At 36.6% G+C, this 23,377-nt stretch overlaps 1 protein-coding gene across 1 annotated transcript in view; it reads left to right on the top strand.

The window, feature by feature from the left end:
* Positions 1-23,377, top strand: part of LOC150109692 (uncharacterized) — a 169,034-nt gene that overhangs the window by 8,845 nt on the left and 136,812 nt on the right. The gene's annotated exons all lie outside the window — the stretch shown is intronic.

Genomic DNA, 23,377 nt, shown 5'->3' with positions numbered 1-23,377 from the left:
TAGACATCTCATTCTTTTAAAATTCGAAAAAAGTCATTCGATTCACTGAAGCAAATTGGAAGAAAAGTGCAGGATGACAAACTACTTTCAAATTAAGTTTAGAAAAATCACATTAAAACTGTCGGTTCATTTTTGTATAATGAACTATTAGTTTCTAACAATTGCTAGTCGATGCTAAAATCAAATAATTTCTCCCCCTACTCGTGTTATCTAAATTCTTAATCCTAAGTTTTGATGTCAGAAACCAACCTATTTCTTGCATAGTTATCTTTTCTTTGATTTTCTTCAATATCGTTTACTAAATTTACAGAACAAACCGGTCCACTAAACACGCGTGGATTAGTACTAAAATGCTTTCCCTGTGGGAATGCAGCAGAGGAGTGACGATTCGGCTGCATTAATTCGTCCTAAACCCTTCATTAGGGGATTCAACCCGTCCTAATGGAAGGATGAGAAGGGGAAGAAGGGAGATTCCCTATATTTGAACGGGAAGCTTCTCATCCTGTAGCTAGTAAATGCCGGAATTGCAGAATGTAGAAAGTGCCTCCACAGATGGAAAGATGTAATAGTTGCCTCCTCTTTAGGAGGATGCATTGTCACTGTCGTCTTCGGATTTTCTTGAATGCTTTTTCATTTCTGCAGTGCATCCATAATGGACTTCATTTTTCTGAAAGCGAAGTGTTCTGTGTCGACGATTGACTGACGTTTATTCCCAGCTCATGTTCATTTGTGAGAATCTTTTACCTTGTTTGGCACCCAATTTGTTGGTACCAGGTTCTTTTGACTAAGACTTAATTCAAAAACGAATCTTATTTTTTGATAGTTTAGGTTAAACTTCAGTGGTTCCTCATGATCAAACGTGGCACAATTTGATCAGGCTTCAATTTTACCGATGGACTGATATGATGTAAGATTGCAACATTTTCTATGTCAATTCGGGATAAAACTCAACTACGAATTAGAGATTTATTGGGAAGGTTTCGCACCAATTCATCCTCTATCATGGCATTTCCATAAAGATTGCCTTTTGCAGAAAGAAAAGTTCTTAAAATTCAGATTGAATGCTACCTATTTAGCTAGGTAGCATACCTCACCTAGTGGAACTAAACTCAACGAGTTTAGTTCCACTAGGTGAGGTGAAATCAGAAAATAGTCTGAGTAAGCACGTAAATGTCCAACCTTGTAAAAGTTCTCAAATGACTAAATACAGAATTGTCATAAGACTACAGTGAATAAGTTGAAGGCCATTTTTTTAGAATGTTCTTTGTACGAACAATATTTTGCACGTTAACTTTGTGTATTCCGCTAATGAAAGATTGAACTAAAATGTTCATAATGCTTTAGACCAAATGTATTGGCTTCATATGACTTCAAGTCTTAAGGTCTTCCTGAATCTATACACGTGATTTCAAGAAAAATTGCTTCAATTCTTAAAATGGTTAAATACAGCTTACTGGATCTTTTTGGATAAGACGACATTTCATGAGTGAATTCCACCCATCGAAAGTTCGGATACATCCCGTACTAACACTATGGACGGATTAAAGTTCGACACTTCGAAAACCCTCCTCAAAGAACTTTTTTCAGCATGACTTCACAAAATTACTTGCTGCACGAAGACATTCGCAAAATGTTTTTTTATAGGTTGCAGAGCGGAGATGCTATTCAGTTGGCCAACCAGAACGGACTGTCGTGTTCATAAGAATACTTTCGTATTTTAACTGAAATGACCGGTTTCGTTAAGAGAAATTCCTTCACTTCTGAAAGGAAAGAGGAGGAATATTGGGGGTGCGGTTATTTGAAAACGAACTCTGCGATATGGCTGCTGCACCCGTTTGCTCACTTCCTCGTACTATCAGAGGGAGCGTGGTTTGAACCATAACTAGTAACTTGATATTCCACATAAGGGTATTTGATTAGATAGAACCCTTACATAGGTCCTGTCTCCTAATGTTGTTTAACGGGTGATTAAAAGGTTCAGCAGTTTTTCTTTTAGTATAAGAATAGAAATAATATGCTTCTGTCGGCGAATATCACGTGCTCCTTTTTAAAGGAATCAACTGCTAGTTTTGTGCATTTCGTTTACTTCCTCAAATTAAAAAACAAATAGAAAAAGTGTAAATTTCGTAATTATTCAAATTACGATTTAATTAATGTTAAATCGTAGCAGATCAGACGCGTGACTTGGTCGTACCTTGCTGTATAACTTAGCTTACTTTATTAACGTCATGGATATCTTTTTGTAGTGGTCGAAAGGAAATTAAGTTGCATTGGTTTAAAGCTTTCGCCGTCTTTTCACATTTGAAATGTAAATTTAGTTTTGTATTAATCTTCACAGCCGTAGCCTTAGATTTTTTTTTCTTGTTTGTTCACAGTATCCTTGGCTATTATACGAATTGCTCTTATACGAAATTAGATGGCCATAAATCACTAAGCCACTTGATATTCACTTCCAGCGGTCAAACAGCTTCTGCCGAAATATCTTAATCGCAAAACCCATCGCTAAAAGAACTTAATCTTTTGCTTCACTGAACTTCCTGACTTAATGCATGTTTTTGGACCTCATCAAATGCCGGCTCTTTATAGAAGTCACTGAGGTGATAGCAATTCATTGTTCCCAACGAATGATTTTTCCACACTTACTAATGTAAGTTTGGTTTGAACTTTGCATGTTTTTAATTGCAACAGCATAGTAAATCAAAGAAACGATACGCCTATTACAGTTAATGTTAACGAAGTTTGAGTTTTCCTAAGCTTGAATAAGCATTTTTAAATATACGAATACAATCGGTCGAAGAAAGGCTTAGAAAATGTTCCTCTAGTCGCTGACTGGAGGAACATTTTTCTAAGCCTTTCTTCGACCGATTCCCGAGTTAGTCGATCTCTGGCACGGGCAAGCGGGTTTTTCCTCCCGGAAACTTGAGTTTTTCGTCCCGTAAAACTCAAGAAAATCGACCGTAAAACCCACATTATTTCAGACATTAAATATATTGTGTTAGGGATAGGGACCACGAGATGGCGGCACATTTGAGCCGTCTCTCTTCACTGTGTACCGCTTAATTAGTGATAGCCTTGGGCCATCTATCTCTGATTGGTACCGGTGAAGATTGAACTGCCCACTCAGTCTCCAAAAGTTAGATGGGGGATAAATGGCCTCGCCCACTCCCGTATACGGGAATAAAAAGGCGTTAGCTGATTTTATTTTTATTTTTTAATACAAAAGTGATCTCGTGAAAAGTCAACCACTCATAGTTGATCTTTTTAGTCCATGATACTGAATATCGATATTTGAAATTTATCGTACATTAAAGTAATTTCTATTTAAATACAAAAGTCTGAGACTAGAACTATAGAACCTTGCTCTTCAATACATTCCAGACTTCATTTTCTGACTGAAAAATAAGATTTTTGCATGCAAATTAAACATTCCTATTTTCAAGAATCTCAAGATGGAGTTTTAATTTGCAAAACAAAGTATGCAAGATGAGATTCGTAACACCCCAGAAAATAGCTGGATGAGAGGAATGCCTGATTATGTGGAGAAAATAAACCTTACCAAATATTTGGCAATGTTAAATGGACTTCTTCCCCTTTAGTTGCTTGACAGGTTTGCAATGGATGTTAGTGGTCACAGATTTGTATTAGATTGGACAATTTCAAAAGAAACTTATTCTACGGAGGATAAATCCGCTAGTAGGAATGGATGTCATTTTTATCTGAATCCAATGATAGACGCCTATCCTCCAACCAGGAATAGCTCACAAAGAAACTCGTACTATACTGGGTAAATCAAGATTTGGTTTGATACTCGTATCATTCTTGTCGATACTCAATCTACTTAGATTGAGTATCGACAATGAATCCAATGTTAACTACGTCGAATTGCCATTGGCCGAATTTCGTCTGTTAAATCCTTTTACGCTGTTAACATGTTTACTAGTATTTCAGATGGGAAATGTCTCAAGTGTATACAATGCAATGAAAGGATCCGTCTCTTTATAGAAAAGCAAATCTTTGCCAAGACGATGCCACAAAGTACAGAAATGAAATGGCTGCAGCCAAACTAGCCAACTGCAGTATTCATTTGTTGCGAATTTCATCTGCTACTCAGGAATTTGGTCACACGGAATTTCTTGCTAATGTTGTAAATTATTCTCTACTTCGTTATACTCATTAAGTTTTTCTCTTTTTTGAAGAATTGTTGAAGTCAATTGGGAATTTCTTATTCCCAAAAGTGCTTATTGGCAAATTAGGTTACATTGGGTAAATGAAATCGTAACCATACCGAAATCAAACTCTTGATTATGTGCCATCAAAGGGGAGGTGCATGGGGATGTTGATAATCCACTATGAAAAATTTAATTTCGTTTCATTTTTGTCCTCCATGCTCATCATGTCACGACTTTTATATTATTTCGCGTTCATATTTCAGACTTGTAACTTTCAAAGGCATCTCCACCTAGATCTTGATTTTCTTCTGGGTGTTTTAGGTTTGCCTGCTTATTAAGCGTCATACCGCCTGAGATTAGTTCTTGAACACATTCCTGAATGCTAACAATGTCAAGTTCTTTCCTAATATCCTTGTTTTTAATGCTGGCATTGATATCATAAATTCACTCCCCTTAATCTCAGAATTCTCATATCTGGTCCTCATCAAGGGTTTTATTTCTAATCTAGCTCTTGGATCTATACTTCTGGTATGAACACTGTCTTGTATAGAAATAATTCAGCGTTTTGACTGATTTCTCTTATTCCATATAAATTGCCACTTGACTCCTTACCATACCACATTTGAGAATTCTGTTTATTTCCATATTTATCATTTTCACTAAACTTAATAACTGAAATGCTTTGCTTGTTCTGTAGCTTCTGCATTTGGGATGCAGTTCAATGTTTCGACCTCATTTCCTAGACCTAATTTTCTGATTTATCACACCAAATTTGTTACAGGAGCAGATTCAATGTAATCTGCTAGGCTTGTACTAGATTGATTTGAGTTCTCCTTCTGAACAAAAGAGTTGAGATTAACATCTCTAATATTTGTCTGATGCCATTTTCCTTCATGATTAGTGTGTACCCTCGACTTGTACCTAATTTTACATCATTCTGTGCCTCACTTCCTAATGAGGCACAGAATGATGTAAATGAGGCACTTCCTCGTAGAAATTTGAATAGCTTTTGTCTAAAGTACAACCCCGGTATGCCTTTTTTACGATCTAAAAAGTATTGCTCTGTAAAGAATTGATTAAACCTTTTCCTTATACTTTGTACCAGAAAAGCCATAGATTAAAGGTGATTGAGTCATTGGTTCGACCATTGTGTGCTATTGATAGTAAACGCTTTGGTATATTTTCGAGACGTTTGTTCCAAAGATGTATTCGTTGTAGGCTACAGCCAACTAACTACTGACGAAGCATATATTCCATATATGCTCCCCCAATGTGGGCTTCTTATTAGTGAAAAACTTGTTTACTCAGCTGTGGGACGTTTAAGTCTTGATCATATGCGTTAGTCTGTTAATAGGTTAGTGAGTGGCAGCATTTACGAAGAATTTTTTGAACCTTTTCAAGTAGGGAGATTTGACCTAGGGAATACAATCTAAAGTTTCTTGCTAATTTCGGCAAGATTCGAAAATCACTACTTTTTTAGTCGACCCTCCCGTTGAAACACTTTGGATCACCAAAGTGTGAAGTGATGCGGCATTGTATGCCGTCAAAAGTATTAGAAACGATTCCATCCAACCTTGGTCATTTCCATCAATTTTAATTGACTTACTAGGCCTTGGTTCATCTAGTTTTCTTAGACCACCACAGCATCTTGCATCCTCTCACAATTGTCCTACATGCATTAAGTAGTTATTCTTCATATGTCGCTTTGTCAAGTAGTATTACACATCGAATTACTAATGACACCTCAATCCTATAAATATATTTACTGGCACACACACACACACTTAACCATTCCTATAACTGGCCCTTATTCTTTCACTGCATAGTATGGTAAGTGGAATAAATTATCGTAAACTACGAATAATCACAAAAGGGACATTTTTACTCATTCTTGAAGAAATGATCAAGATGCAAAAAAACTCCGGATTAGTCGATTTTTCCTTCTATAGAATTTAAGTTTAAAAGAAACTTTTTAATACCATAATTTTTCTGAGATCGTTTACCAAATTCAACGGTGTTTTTCTTTTGGAAAGATTTGAGCTTTTCCGAACAATAAGCTAATCGATGTCTAACAAATGGACTAATCTAAATTTTTTTTTTTTTTGCTTAACATTCGGTCTCTCTCTGACTGGCTACTCTCCCCTCTTCTATCATTCCCGTAACTCTCTCATTCCCTCTCTTCTGCTGCTCCTATTCTCTCCTCTTCTATCATTCCCATACCTCAGATTGTCCTGAATGAAGAATGGATTTTATAAACTCTTGGTTCTTTAAGGGACAGATGTTTTCATGGTTTGGAATGAGTATAAAAATATTCATCTGGTGTAATGGTATGAAAAGTGTTATGTTGTGTTGAAGAAATTTCAGTAATTTTGTTCGTTATGTTGTGGTCTGGGGGGGGACGTTTGTGCAGGACTTATTGATCGTCCTGCAGCATCTTTTTAAGACAGCGTACAGATGAGACATTTTTAGTTCATCGCTGTCGTTTATTTTTAAGAGATGTTCTATCTTTTATCATTTTAATTCTATTTTTCATCTGAGGCATGCAGGTACCTTTTTTATAGTATAGGTGGGCTTTCTGTACGCCGAATAAATGAGCAGCTCTTGGAACTCGGATGTGCCAAACTGGTGCAATTTTTAAGTTCGAGTAAAATGTATACATGAAATTAGACTCTCAGATTTGTGGTTCTCTAAAAACAATTTTCTTTTGGTTTTGATTTCTCCCTATCTGGAATGAGAAATAAAAATCTAAAAAACTTTTTTTTCTTTTGGGAAAGTCCTACTTTGTAGAAGTTTAAATTTTATTAAATAAACTAAGTTTTAAATTCTAATACATTCGTACCTAGAAAGGGATTTTTTTGTATTCCTGTGTGAAGAGATGGATAACAAAAAATGCACTTACAATATCAGTCGCAATTGATAATCTAATACTTTCCTTATTTTTCAATTAACATCATACAGAAACTCGATGCCTTATCAAGAATTGCTACACAAGTCCAATTGCGGCATCTTTTTATTCCTATAAATAAGCGTAGTTTGGCATATGCGCACTTAACCATTTCCATAACAGTCTCAAACTTTAATTTTAATACTTTAACTGAAAGAAAATCATGCCATACTGGAATTCGCAACCATCAAAAAAATATTGCTCCCTTCACAAATAGCACAAACTCCCTCGAGCAGTTTGAATGTCGCTATGTTTGTTTCATTGCATCAGACAAATCTTGTCTAGGATGTGAGGAACCTTTTTATAAACATTTTTTTTCAGCAGAGCTAGTTACTTTAAGCGGTGGGAGGAATTTTCATCCAGGAAATGGATTTTTTTAAATTCCAGAAAATCAGACCAATTAAAACCATGAGTTGTCTTAATTTTTAATTTTTAATTAAAAAGAATCCAGATTTGCCATAATCCTTTTCATATCTCCGTGGAAAAGTCTAATTTCGTGCTTCGATTGTTTGTACTTGTACAATGAAGACAAAATTCTTATCCATATATAGCGACACTGTTCAATCAGGTGCTTTGTTCAATCACAAAGCAGGTGCTTTTGCTTTTTTTTTTTTTTTTTTAAATCCATGTCAATTCCTGCTTATATTTACTATGACTTGACATTTTTCCCATATCCCTCGCATGTTGCTGAAGTCTTGAATTGGCACTGATGTAAATGGAATTATCGTCCGTGACTACCACTAATTCATCGGAAACAGTCAAGTTTCTATTGAGGTATTCCATGGTTCGTTTGTTAATATTGAGCTACTTCAGTATCTGGATTCCTTGAAAGATGGTTCCATTCGAAAATTTAATCAGATGCTGAGAATTGTGTGCGTCATACAAATGAAATTAATCTTCTAATTTCCATGGAACAACTCGAATTGCGATGTGAAGATCTCACGAAAGCTGTTGGTAGAGAATGGTATCGAATATGACCAAAAATTAAACCATTGCTTCTTCCAGAAATGTAAAGCGATACAAACTTTCAATTACCTTGCTATACACTAGCAGTACATTTGATTTCTCTCACATTTAGTGGTGTATTAAAAAATAATAATTTTATTACATTTTACGCATGTTCTGAGCAGCAAACTTAGTGTTGATTCTGTGTTTCGTGGTAAAAGGACCTTGACTAACTGATTGCAATGTTTTTTAATAAATCCTTTAAATTCATATTCTCAATTAGACCTGGATTTGTAGTTTGAACCATCGCAGGCTTTCATGTTAAACACGGCGTTTCCATAAAAGAAATTAAATCTCTTCCATGAGAGGCTAATTTTGACAAGTACTAGTCTGAAATTCGCGCCAGAAGAATATTTGAGAATTTAAAATTGTACATATATGCAAGATTTTGATAATAACTTTCAAAATAAAACCTTGCTCCAAATGATTTTAACTCTTAATACTAGATTCTTTAGTGCTCTTTAAGTTCATCCACTATTTCCATTTCTGATCATTAAATTTCTAGGAATGTTTTCGAAATGTGTCTCCCATTAAATGGGAGACAAATACGCAAGTTTTCCAGTGCATGTGTACATCGTTCCTCACATCCTGTGTAGCAGCGAATTTTGATCCTATTCCTCTTACATGAATAATTTAGGGTGATTAATGACGTCATCCTGTTACTATTAACCAGTTAGGGTGGGATTAAAGGTCACAGTAGACCATGACTGGGTGCAGTCACAGTGCATTCTGAAGTTAGCCGATCACTTAAAATGCTAGTATGGGTAAATTACCATTTTTTTCCATAATAAATTCACATTTTGAAATGTGAAAATCGGGATATGAAGTGAAGCAATATGGGCGATGCGAGGCGCCCTTTTTGGATAGGGGATCATATGCTGCTGTCGTCACGGATAGCCTTAATTGGCACTGTTTGTGGGCCATCCTGTGGTTTGAGCGTGTAATCATGAATGGGAAATCATGGATTGCCAGGGAGTTGCAAGTGTAGTTATCAATACAATTTGACGGCAGAAAGTTGAATAAAACTTCGTGTTTATTTTATGCCCATTAGCTATTGAATTAGAAATAGCTCGTGTACACAGATGGCACGATCTTTTTATGTTGATGTTCTTGTCGGTTGGTGGCAACACTTGCTAAAGTTGCTAGATTTCAGTGATTGAAACTCTTAAAATTCAGTGTACTCTCAACAGATATGGGCACCAGTGTTTTCTGATACTCAATATTTGTATGTTGTCAATAAGCAGAGAACTGATCAATGAGTAACCAGAGCAATTTCATAAAACTGACTTGCTCATCTGCTGTGCTAAGAAGGAACTTAAATATTTCAAATTGGAATTTTGAACTGGGTTTTTTTAAATGAACCCATCAAAAGTGGATGGCCTAGAAAAATTTCGTGTTAAGTCTGAGGGTTGTTTTCATATTTGAAATAATACTTGCTCCGGTTCAATAAGAAAATTGTTCGTTACTTACCAATCTTCGTGGACTGCAATCAAATAACTGGTCACAAAATATTTGTTTCCATAAGTATTGGAAGCACAGCTTCATCTTGTGAATGGGGGAGAATGATTACGGCTAAAGATAGTATTCCTTTTGTCATCTGATAATTAAATGCTATTTTCACAATACTCTTAAATGTATACCAAATTAGACTATCAAACTGAAAAAATCTTCCATTTTTCGCATGGAAATCTTCAGATGTTTGGTTTCAACTAATCCCATAATACGGGTAGCTCGTAATTCATGTCCTATGAATAACAGATGCTGTCGGTATCATGCGATTTTGAGTGTAAATAACTTTGCAGCTCAACAAGACAGCTGTGCGTTCATGAGGTTAAACCTATTTTGAGAATAGAATCTCCGAGGTCACAAACTTGTGTTGTAGGTAACCCAGGATATCATTCCATCGTTGTCTCAAATTTTTCCCAATTGTCTCCTGTTCTGAATATACCACTCTTTTTTTTTTTCCCTGCGAAACAATGACAGAACAGACGCAATTATCTCGCTCTTCTAGATGTAACAGAAGTTTATCTGATTTGAATGTACATACAAGTACATCATTTTATATTAATCTATCCCGTTTTCTTGAAATACACATCGAAGTAGGCGACATGTTTTGTTTCTCAATCCATCAGTGATATGGGTTACATCTTGTCATGTCTGAAGTTTTATTGGTCTAATATGCTGTATTTAAGCAAGTATATGGGCATTTGGAGCATATGTTCCAGTCTTTTGGCCATAATTAGTGACATTGATATGTACACATCTAAGCTTCAGCATATCCCTGAAATCATATTTGATAATTTTTCCCCCTCCTACCAACAGCTGTTGCTGTTATCCAATACCCAAAAACTGTTTTCCGACTTTTTTCTTTTTTCAGGTAAAATGAACCCATCAGCAAGGTAATTTTGCCTACTTGAGCAATTTTAAATAAAATTGCTTTAAGCAAGAAATTTTGTTTTTATAATGAAGTGCATCTATAATATCAAATTTCAGAAATTATTTTCATATTTCGTTTATGTATTAGTCTTTATTTGTTAGGTCGCTTTGAACCAATTAGAGGAAGCGTAGCGGCACCAACTGGTCGATGCTGTAATTGTACCGTGGGCGATTTATTCCACCCTTAAGTGTGCAAATCGGGTGTGTAGATGGGCATTATAGGTGTGACCATCAGGAGATCAAACTGTTCCTGCCTTCAGATAAACTCTGGATAAAGGACTATCTGTTGCAGACGTCATCGTAGGGTTTGAATGTGGAATTATGGGGCGATTGATAGGATATTAAGTGTTTCAATAGGCGGTAGCCTATGATTTTACTAAATTTTAATCCTTGCTCTCAACTTTAATTCTCATGCAGTAACTTCAGTGTTATTCCCACAGATGACTCCATTTTGATGTTCTCTTTTCAGTAGGTGGCTGCAAACTTTCAAAATTTTCAGTGATTCTGTTCCTGTAATAACTTCTGAAATCTTAGTGTATTAACAGTCTACAACAAACATTCTTTGTTTAACGAATTTTTCTGTTTCCTCTACATTTGTAAAGGATGCAGAAAAATTAATCAGAATAAGTAATTTTATACACAATTAAGATTTATAATCTTGTGATTATAATTTGTCAAATTCTAATCAAGTGAACAATTATGTTCTAAGATTTCAAATGAAAACAATATATTCACGAATGAATGACACATCAGCTTTGTTTAAAAAAAATTTTTTTATCTTGAAATATAATTTGAATAGTGGAGAAAAATTCTTTGGCATTTACCTATTGGGAAAATATTAAACATGTCCGATTGGTAGACTTTGCTACCTTTTTTGTAGAAGACAAATATGAACAAACTAAAAGCAATCACCTGCTGTTATTACAAAACCACGACTTTGTCATGGAAAGTTGGTAGCTATAAATGACATGGTGGTATGTTTTTTCAGCGGTATCAACGTAACTGAGTTAACACTTCAGAACTAGTTATGAAACAGTGCACATGATAAACACAATGTGGAATGAGATTTCTTAGCTTTTCATGCGTGATTCGAGTTGATTCCACCGCTGAAAAAAGTAGCTTCTTTTTTCCCTTTTCCTATGATTCTTTGGAACGTAAAGATGTTTTTATTAACCGTATCCAGTGATTTTCTAAAATGGAAACCAAATGTTCAGTGGAATTCCACACGAGAAAAACAGGTCGATGCGAAGTTGCACTTGCCAGAATTCACATTTCCAGAGAATTCAATAGTTTGATTCTACATATGGTTTTTTCGTATGATTAGATTATGACTCTTCTATATAGCCTGGCGCTTCTCACTTTGAAATCGTCATTTGCTAGAAAAAAGCAGCCCCAAAATATTGTTTTCCGGTCAAAAACGTTAATGATGGTCCTATGGTTTCTCTAAAACTAGACGGTAGTGAGAAACTGCATTCACAAAACATTCTTGAGCCTCATGTGTCCATGACATTTAATCCTGTAAGTGTCGCCTTCACTGGATATGCTGAGAAGTCGACTATGTCGATCACAAAGCAGAAAAGATTTCTTTAGAAAAATCTAAGACCCTTCAACAAAACTAAGATTCTCCATTAGTTAAGTTGCTCTAATTTCAAGCAGTGTCTCATGAGTCCAGTGCTATGATTACTAGAAAACAAAGAATTGGGCAGTTCCAGATTTTCTCAATCCAAGTCTTGGCTTTCTACAGTTTGAATGGCATTATTACAGGAGAATGCCTGATTAATATAGAGGGATGTAGCAGCATATTTCAATTCTGATTCTAGTAACAAAAACAACGTGACACAAAGTATTTTGTTTTTGATCACTCGGAGACTTCCAATTCTGAAATGTCAATTAGCATTGCAATATATTCAAACAAGTTTTTTTTTTTACTTTTGTGGTGAAACGTTTTTTTTGACATTTTATTTAATTTAATTAAATAATTAAAATTAAATTTAAATTTAAAAAAATTAAATTTCTGCCCCGCATGACCTCTCTCATACGCCTTTCAGACAGATTGCGCTGAACGGTTTGCTCCTCATGTCAGCGCGGATACAGACTTAACATTTTTAGAAGTGCTTTTCATTATTTTACTCTTTGTACGCAATATTAATTTTTTTCCCCTTTCATGCAGCTCAGCAGATGGACCTATTGGAAAGGGTGTTTTTATACTTCATAAACATGTGAAAAGCCAAAGCTGAAAACGCTGAATTCAAAATCTGAATTGTCATTAGTCCGAATGGACGATAAGATTTCTTTAAACACCTTAGTTTTGTAAGATTTGTGATCAAAGGATCAATGATCCTGCCTAATAGGAACAGCCAGCATAGTACAAAACCAGTTTTCTTCGACTAAAGTTTGTTGCACATTTCAGTCATGATTTTGCTGATGTTAGGATTTTACTCTGGATCGGCATTAGCTTGTTAAAAGATATTAACTGAAGAGATGGCGTATTTGAATCGATCATTGGAGTTGTGAATACACAATATTAAGCTCTCCTACAGGTAAGATACGGAAATGGAGATGTAAAAGCAACGCCTGTTGAGTCAGTGTGCTCGGGAATAAATAGTTTCCAATAACCCTGCGATTCTGAAACGTGTGATTTCTATGCTGCCCTTGACCTGGGGAACTAATTCGTCTAGAATGAGTTTGGATCAAACTAAAGCAGGTTTACGCCTTTCACAATCTACGCTGATTCATTTTTTTAATTTTATCCTGATTTTCACTAACAATCCTTGGTAATGCTATGTTAGGTGCTTGAAAAATTTGTTTTTTTGACTGCATATCCCTTGAAGTTAAAGGTATGGATGAACCTTGAATAACTGATTTCTAATTTTGTACATATTACAAGGCATTTAAGTCAGAGTTGCATGTTAGCATTTGTGTAGACCTAAGCTAACTGCATGTCTGTAGTCTGAGTGACAGTTGGGCAACTTGCAGATCTGTTCTTCTCTAGTGCCATGTAGACATGTCTGAGTCCGAAGCAGACAGTCGAAATCGTTCTCTCCTCGTAATCATTTTCCATAATAACATTCCCATAATTCAGTTAACATTGTCGCTCTTTCATATTCTCACCATTCCTCCCATTATAATTTAGTTCGACTCCTGATACCAAACGCGCCTCCCTTTATAAATATCCAATTTTTCCTCTCATTCCAGAAATCCAAAAACTCGCATCTATTCTGTCTACACGGCCTACGCATCGAATCGTTTACCGTTATAGTCCTTGGTAATTCATTTCCATCATATCTAGGTAATATACTAACGAATTTTACTTTCTCACTTCTTCCAACAGTCTTTTCATATCCTCTCTCATACTGAATTTATCGCTAGTTAAGTCACTTGTGCCTACCAGAATTGCCTCTTTTTTTTTTTGTTTTTCAATTTCGTGCGTTATATTTTTACTCTTTGCTCCGAGGAAAACTTAATCAACAGAATGCTTTGATGTTCACCATACCAAATATCATAATCAGCGTTAGCTACCAGATTCCATAGCTTGCTTTTTATTCTGCTGCTTAATTTTCTTTTCTGATGCTCATTCAAACGCCGATCGAATTTCTGTAATTCCCTCGTCTGTCTTACTTCGCTATTTTGGAAGTTGATTCATTTTCAATAACCTCCTCAATATTCTCCTTAGTGGGACCAGCAAGCCTTATTCTCGACTTTGCTTTTCTTAACGTTACATTTCTTGTGCGTTTTGGCGCCATTTCGAACTATTTAATATAGCAATATCGTAAATTTTATTTTATGAAACATTAAACCATACACTAATATACTATATCACCTTGTTTAAAGGGAAACAGAAAAATCAATGTAACCTCGAACCCAATGTCCTTGACATTGTAGCCTACGAAGATATCATGTTCTCTTCTCACATGCCACGAGAGTGAACTAATTCAATGCTACTCTAGTTGAACACAAAGCTCCTTCAGCTTCAGAGAAGCTGAGATTTTCCAAAAATGTATGACAGCTGCCATCTATCCATAGAACCTAAGTTCTGGTCATTCAGATTGGAGAAAGGGTTATTGCCATACACCTGAACAGTTCTATAGAGAAATCAAATATTTTATTCGACGTCTCATTTTTTTATACTTCGGGCATTTATGAACATTATATAGAAAAACCATTGTTTATTTGGATTGATGCTGTTCTGTCGAAGGTTTTATATCAAATTTTTGTGTAGATTTTTGCCATGAATTAATACACATCTCTCGTTCTAGTGAAACGTATGCTGCCACCTATCGAAAATATGCCTGTTTCCTTGCCAATTCATGATTTCGCACTCAAACCATAGGATGACATCACCCAACATCAGTTCCCAAAGCTATCAGGGTACCGCAAGCAACAGTTTCCCATCACGAATCATTCTTCCTTCCCGCCACCTCAACGGTCTCATGACCCACAATGCTTACACTGGGAAATGGCAGCCTGAATTACCTAATACCCACTCAAACCATGGGCAGAAGCCTTCTGATGGCAATTCCCAAACAGTAACGTTAAATGTCCTTAATTCCATACCTGCTTTCTCCTTCCCCTGTTTGGTTCAATTATTAAGAGACCTCCAGGAAGTGAAGTATGTATCGAGGGATGCCGCATACTACTCGCTCCTGTCACTTATTCTTGAATTTATTGACACTATTTGCACTCGCAACATCCAATGGCAACCCATTACACATTACCCTATGAGAATAAAATCAAGCCCTCACCCCTTCTGTGATTAGGTAACCAATATTTGTCAAAAGCATTAGCAAAATCGAAAAGTATTATGGTGCATCCATTCATTCTCAGCTTCCAAAGATGCCCTCTTGTCCTTTCACCACCCTCCATAAACTCAAATGCCATCAACTGAAATCCTGTATTATCCTTTCAGAAGTTTCTTAATCACATCACCCCTGTTTACTAGTGTCTGCAGTCTACAAATTCTCAACCTGTCTTCGTAATCAGTATTCTATAATCCTGATGTCATTTTAAATACTCCTTTGCACTCTCTCTCCAATAATCAGAATCGCAACAGAAACCAGTAGACCAGACCTGCACACAATAGTCCAAGTGAGATCTTATTAAAGCTTTGTAAAGAGCAAAATGACATCCTTATCTTTGTATTTTAAAGTTTGTTTCAGCATTGTAATTATCTTTTGAGTAGTTGTATTTGCATTCTTTGCTACATGGCCCCTGAACTTCAACTTCCTATCTATTAACACTCCAAGATTCCTAACCTCATCGGTTTCGAGCATAATCCCACGAATATAATACGACATTGGATATCTAATCACGTCGAAGTGATTAAATATCCAATATTTGTCAAAAGCATTAGCAAAATCGAAAAGGATTATGGTGTATCCATTCCCTTTGTGGTTCAATGGTAACATTGTTACAGCATGTGGTCAAGTTACTAAAACATTACCTTCCCTTAGTAAACCCTTGTTGCTCAGTGCAAAGTAGAGATTCACTGTCAACTCATTTCTGAATGCAAACCCTAACCAGTTTTTCCAAAATCTTAAACACCACTCCTGAGATACTAATTGGTCGATAGTTGGATACATCTGTTTTTGCACCACCCTTATGCATTGGAATTGCCATACATTCCTGCGAAATCTTTCTTGTTCTGAGACTCATTAAACAGCCCTGTGAATGGAATAGCCAGTTCAGCTGAGCACTTTTTAGCACGTGCTATTTTCCCATCACCCCCTATTGCTGAATTCTTATTCTGTTTGTGCAACAGCTCTAATACTTCGTCTTCATAATACATCTGCGTTTCTTCAACTAATGAAGAGGTAGTAGTGAGCTCAATGTCACGTACACAAGGTTGATACCATTTTTAACAAAATGGGCACTCATTAGTTGAATAACTTCTACATCTGTTACCCTCGTGCCATCTGCATTTAGAAGAGCTATTCTTTCATATTAATTCTTTCTTTTACTTGCAGCACATCAATAGAATTCTTGGCGATTGCCTTTGGCACGCGGTCAGTTTCTTTTTCATACTCAGACTTTGCTTCCCGTACAACAGTTGACTATTCTAGTCTGCTGCTTATAATTTTATTAATGCACATTATCCCTATGCACGCTGTGTATTCCTTCTGCATCTTTTTCTTACGAATATCTTGCTTAAGATTACATTCATTTGACACCATCCATTTGTCTCCTACCCTATTTTTATTCGAACTCTTGGCACACACTCTACTATCGAATCATTTAAGCATTGTTTATATGCTTCCCATGCGCCGTCGATATTCTTCTCATCCATCAACCGATCCCATTCCACTGAACTTAATATATTCTCCTCAGTAGGTCATAATTTCTTACTTTGTTGTTCAGTATTTAACCTTTTCTGATTGGAACGTTCATAAACTAGGTACTTACCAAGTGAGTACCGCATAATCGCTGTCACCAACCAAACGCAGAATAGTTATTTCTTTAAATGAAACTCCTTCTGACACTATAATCAATCTAAAATTCTTTGACCCCGAGTTTCTTCTGTCACATACTGCTTGAGGAAGCTGTCTCGCAACAGCTCAATAAATGAATTTTCCTTCTCACGAGAATCTACTGCTACCCTATAAATATTTGGATAATTAGTCTCCCATGTTACTCTTTTCTAGCTCATCTTTTCTATTTGGGATGCATTTCTTCATCACTAGCAACTGATCCACCAGATCTTTAACACCCCACTATGCAATCAATCTTGTTAGTTTGAAGCCATCTGGTGGGAGGTGTAAACTCACTGCCACATGAAATATTGTTAGTAGTACTGCTATCATAGGTCTCAACTCTAACTGGATTCAAGTCATCCGATATCATTAGCAGCATTTCCCCCCCTTCTCTCTACACTTCCTAGAATAGTGTACCCTTTGCACTTGATACCAGTTAATGTCTGATTCTGATAGCGAGGTCTCACTAATACCTACAATCTAAGGTCCCAACATTGACTAAGACAACAAACTCGACCCCTTTATTTCTGATCCCCGTAGCATTCGTGTGCAGACATAATCTACCTGCGTGTTCTTTTGTATACTCTTGTCTTCATGACAGTTGGACAACTTGCAGATGTTTTTCTTCTCTAGTTGCTTATACTTGTAGACATCCTCGCACACGTTTGATGGGACAAAAACTTGCACTCGCATCCGCACCATTTCGCTTTTTATAATTTAGTTTCCCTGATTCTGTGTTAGGTCTCATACAGTTATTAGTTTTTCTAGAATCCTGATACTAATCCGATCTTCCCTCAAACTTGCTCCACACATCCAAAAACTCGCATCGAATCCTTTGCCATCTTAATTCATTTTTATCATGCCGAGGTCAAATACTATTTTCACTTTCTCAATCTTGCCTTTTCGAACGACCATTTCATGCCCTCTCTCCTCTCAGTATGAGAGGACATGAAATAGAGGACATAATGAATTAACGTAAAAAAAAAACGTAGCACTACTTAATTCACTAGTATCTATAATTACGATGTCGTTTACTTTTCTTTTCTGTTTTCGAATTGCTTCCTTTCTATTAATTTTCGCTATAGGAAAACGATGTTATAACGCTCATCTACAGCATGTTTTATTAGTCACCACACCAGATAACATCTCTTTTTACTACGAACGTCACTTAACTAATTTCCGTTACTTCCTGTTTTCGTGCTTTGTTTCTTATTTTTCTGCTTAATTTTCTCCCAATGCTCATTTAAACGCCTCTCGACCTTTTGTAATTCCTGCGTCGTTTCTCTGATCTGCTTTAATTTGTTATTTTGCAGGTTAATTCATTTTTATTAACCTCCTTCATAACCTCGTTAGTTGGGCTAGCCTTGTTCTTGCCTGCGGTGCTCTTTTTAGCATTACTTTCCTTGTGCGTTTTTGGAGCCATTTTAAACTTATTGTTAAAAAAAAATCTGAAACGTTATAAAATACTAAATACACTAAAATATTAAACACAAAAAAAATACACTAAAATATTAAACACAAAAAAACGGACAAAACTCTAATTTTATAAGAGGGCTAAATTCACCGACCAACCACAATGTATCCTCGAATATATTATCAATGACTCCATTGCTTCCACTTGTGCTCCCGCCACCAATACTCCAATTTAATTTGATTCAGTTTTCTGATATTCATCTCCATTTGATTGTAATTAATGTAGTTCTGATATTGTTTCCAGTTTCCAATTATGTTGGAGGGAACTTGCTATTACTGCATTATTCTGATTGAGTCTGGTAACTGTGGGATGTCAGCTGCAAATGGCTGAGGGGATAGCTGGGAACCATGGGGATGCCTGCTTTTCCTACTGATCTGATTCCTACAGCTTTATTTGGAAACTGCGATCGTTAAGGTAGGATTTGAGTATGATAAGTTCTATTGGGAATTTGGCCTTCAGGATGAGTTCGGAAAGAAATCGACTCTGCCGTTTTGTCCAATACTTCGGTAATGTCAAGCAAGCTAGTTCCTCTGTAGCTTCAAACTCTAACCCAAACTAATGGTCTCCACTATTCTAAGAATTTTTTGTTCATCAAAGTGGTTTTTTTACGGATAGACTAGATCCTTGAAGGGATTCTTTGGAGTGAAAGTATAAATCTTTGCTGCACTCATAATTGAAACAATGTTCATTGTTATTGAATGGCCCACGTTCAATTTTGCTAAAGATCTCATCTTGGTTGTAGGGCTTTCCAGTTTAACTGGAACGCCATGTTAACTGCTTGTGCATTATGGCTATGTGTGGGAGGCAATCACACTGAAGATCTTTAGCGAAGTTGACAATCTCGTGTACCACAGGATGGCAGTTGGATAGTTTCATTTTACCGTGGAACACCCATGATATATATTTCATGGAGAAGAGATGAAAAGTAGTTTAGCTTGCAAGTAGAATTACTTACGCTATTAATAATTGCGTTATGTTGTGCATTTCTTCCATGTTGAAGATTCCATCTTACGCCTACAACTTTATTGGAAAGTTGAGCAACGATCCCATGTACCACAGTATTTAGATGTGAAAGAATACTCTTTTAGTGAGAGCACTTCTGTGAAACCCATCCGAGTATTTACTTTCCAGGAAATTAGATCTGCAAGGCTGTTTGGATTAGTTTCTTTGTTGTTGCCAAAGGTTTCAGAAGTGCTGTAAACCCTCGAGTTTACAGCACTATTGGCCATCTTGGACTCGACCGAAATCGGGATTGTGTCCTTCTGTTGGACCTTAAAATCGGTATGTGAGACCACCGTATCGACGTTCATTTTCAATTGAAATGGTTTCTTAGCTGACGGGTTGGTTCGTTTCAGTGGTCTCTGATGCTGCCCGAGAGTACGTATGACAACCATTCGTACCTTCGAGCAGTGATTTTGGTCTGACAAATGTCTCCATCTGTAGTAAATTTAAACTATTCGCTGATGAATGTGGGAGAATTCCATTCTTCCTCCTCCAAAGTGGAGAACTTGCGCAATGCACGAGGATTTATTCTAGCTCTGTGCCTGCATTTTTGCTGGAAATGCAAATCGAATAACACTTCCAATGAGCCGTGTAAGAATGGCGATCCGAATCTTTATTCGTTGCTCAGCTAGGTGTACTGCCAGAAGTAAACCTTGGCTCATTTCTGTAGGATCTAGAAAGTATTTTTCCAGTGATTTGTTAATTGTAACCTTCTACAATCATATTCGTTTTTTCTTCAGATCAGTAAGTCAAGATGCCATTAGCAAACGTAGCATACTTGGATTATGTTGGATACCTATTCAGTTTTGTAATAGGTGTGGTAATAAGCGATCTCTCACGGTGCCATCCAGGAAATCTGAGCGTCATCGACTGAGGCTATTATACATCACTCCTTTCAACTCACTAGATGCACTTACCACTTTAATAGAAAACTATTCCACTCATTTTCTGGGGAAGAAATCTCGCCCTTACGTCTTTCTCAGCCAAGAAGAAACTAAATTTCCCCGTGTTCTCACCACCGGCCATATGATGAAAAATGTCATCAGACGATATCATGTAAAACCAGAACCCATAGTCCTCACTCAATCTACCTCAATTCTTAAATCACTAACTCTCCTTTGCGCTCTTTCCACTTTATCCTCCTGAAACCCAGGAGACGATCTGCACACAGTAGTTAAGGTTTGGTCTTACCAAGGCCTTGTGAAGATCCAAAGTGCTTTCCTTATCCTTACATGTCAAGGTTCGCTTCAACATCGCAATTATCCTGTGACCTTTTGAACTTCAAATTCCTATCCACGATTACTCTAAGATTCCTACCCCCAATATAATAAACCATTGGAAATCTCGCCGTATTATCAATTTTCTTAGATTTTAATTGATTACCTGGTTATCAGAAGTTCGGTGCTTTCCTGCCTGTTATTGTAAGCTTTTTATTTTAAGTTTCTTAATTTTTCTAATTCCTTTTTCGATTGGGATATTTTTAGTGTCCGATTATCCTCTGACACTGCTGCAACAATTCTGCTAATAAAGACAGTTCTCCTCAGTAACCAACTCAATCAGTGGTCAGCAAACAATTTCAGCAATTTGTATATTTCGCGCATTAAGCGCTGGTCACAAGGATTGGGTGTGAATTTTAGTAAAAAAAAAGTTTTATAAACGAAGTACTAAGCGTTATAGGAAACGTTTTCTTATAAACGAATATGAACAAATATAATTGATATTGCAAACATTTAAATAGCAAATTTCTATATAAATCATAAGTATGGAAACGACGCAGCATAAATGATAAAAATGTAAATTATAAAAACGTACGTACAAAATGAAACAATAGAAAAATTTTGTAAACTGCAATTTCGATGACCGAGTTGGTTTTGTTTTACCTTCTGCACAGGATAACTAAACTTAGTTCCTAATTGAACTTGTACGCAGACACATGACTCAGAATTCATGTTTTCTGAAAATTTAGAATGCAATTCTTTTGAGAAAATGTTCATATCTGCTGTAACCATGTGTTTTGGTAATTAAATTCGAATGCCGATTTGACGAGGGATAACACAATTGGTACAAATGTTATTTTTGTCATTTTTACTACAATGACATAATTAGGAAATGAAAAAATTGCAAATATTTCAAAATCAAGTGGACAAGTTTTTCGCTAGAAAAACAAGTGTAAAACTTAGTTAACTATAGTTTTTACTAATATTACAAAGCTACAATTCACTTTTTGCTGTTTAGTACTTCGTAGGTCCTCTTGCCTTTTTATTACAGCTTAGCATTGATAAAAATTCATTTCCTGATGGATGCAACTGTCAATTTATAGTTCCATAACCTTGTAATGGCTTCTTGGAACTCCAGAAGTGTTTTCGGCTTCTGTATTTCACTCTCCATTTGGTACCACGAATTTTCAATGGAGTTGAGTTCTACACTCTCTCCTGGCCAGGGTGGTCGCTGAAACGAGTGTTCATTCAGTCCCTTATTAACCTGCAACAAAAATCAATGCTAAAGTACTAAACGCAATTTGTATGGTACATCTTGGGTTAATAGCATTATTGCCCTTTTGTCTGAGACAAGGGGCAATCATTCTGCAAGATGTAGTTCGTCGTAATGAATAACTGGTCTGACAGTAGGCAGCAATTCTAAAATATTCTGTTAGTTGTGCATTCACTGAACCAAACAAACTGCTTGTGAAGTGCAACCACACCATAGTACCATGCAGCTCCCGATCTGGTTGGTGGGGAATTTGACCCCCACGACTTATTTTTACCCAATCGTCATCGAACTGTCTGCTGTCGGTACCCTGCAGGTTAAACGTTTCTTATCAGTAACAAAATATTGTTTTCCACTGATCAGGGGACTATGTCATGCTCTTTGCACCGATTTAACCGAACCACTATTTTATTTTTTGTAAACAAGGGCTTTTTAGCGCGCCTGACTATCAGTCCCTGTTGAGTGAGTCTTCACAGCTGCTTGCTGCAATTCCTGTTCTTTCCAGTCCCGTTTTAGTTCTCCAGATGACACCTAATGTTTAAGGCAGAGCCGCTTTAGACTCGATCTTGGCGTAGTGTAGACAGTTGCTTTCTTGCTGTCTCCTTCAGCAGATCCAGTTTGCTTCGCTTTCAAAAACAGCCAGTACATTATGCAGTTGTGGAATTAGAGATGATGCAATACAACGAAATATGTAATAATAAACCAAGGAAATTGATCACTAAACTCTATAAGGTGATGCAGTTTCTATGATCATGAGTATACATTGCTCGGAAAGTAACTGACACATAACGTGAGGAACTAACACCCATAGCGCGCACCTTTAATAAAATATAAGGCCTCCTTTGGCTGCGATGAATGCAACAATGCGATCAATGGGAATTTTTGCCCAATATTCCTTTAAGCATGTAATGAGGTCCTAGACTGTGGGGAACATCTGTTGACCTCACCCGATGCTCCAGTTCATCTGATGTTTAAGAGTTGATCAGGGCTCTATGGAGGCCAGTCAATTCTGTTAACGTCCAGAAACCACGCAGTAGAAACCATTGCATTGTCCGGAATGCTCCGATACTTCTGATTTCAATGTTCGTGGTACCACAAACAGAAGTTAGACCAAATCAGGAGAAACGGAACCATACCATCGCCCCACGACCGCCGAATTTCATAGTCGGGGTTATGCACTCTTATCGGACATTAACCGTCTGCTCGATAATGGATGTAGTTTAATTCGTCGTTCCACAATACGACTTTAAGTTTCTACGTCCCTCTGTACACGCTCGCTGACCCACTGAAGACGAGCTTCGTGTTAATTCGGGTAATTACAATGTGTAATACAAAATCTAGAAATTTCTATTCGAATTAGACCCTGATGTGCAGGCCTTGTATTTCCTAACTG

This window comes from Typopeltis vanoorti, chromosome 2 (genome assembly GCF_054136105.1).
Source record: "Typopeltis vanoorti isolate ZY-2024b chromosome 2, IOZ_Tvanoo_1.0, whole genome shotgun sequence".
NCBI classification, from domain to species: domain Eukaryota; kingdom Metazoa; phylum Arthropoda; class Arachnida; order Uropygi; family Thelyphonidae; genus Typopeltis; species Typopeltis vanoorti.
This window is presented reverse-complemented; position numbering and strand designations above follow the sequence as displayed.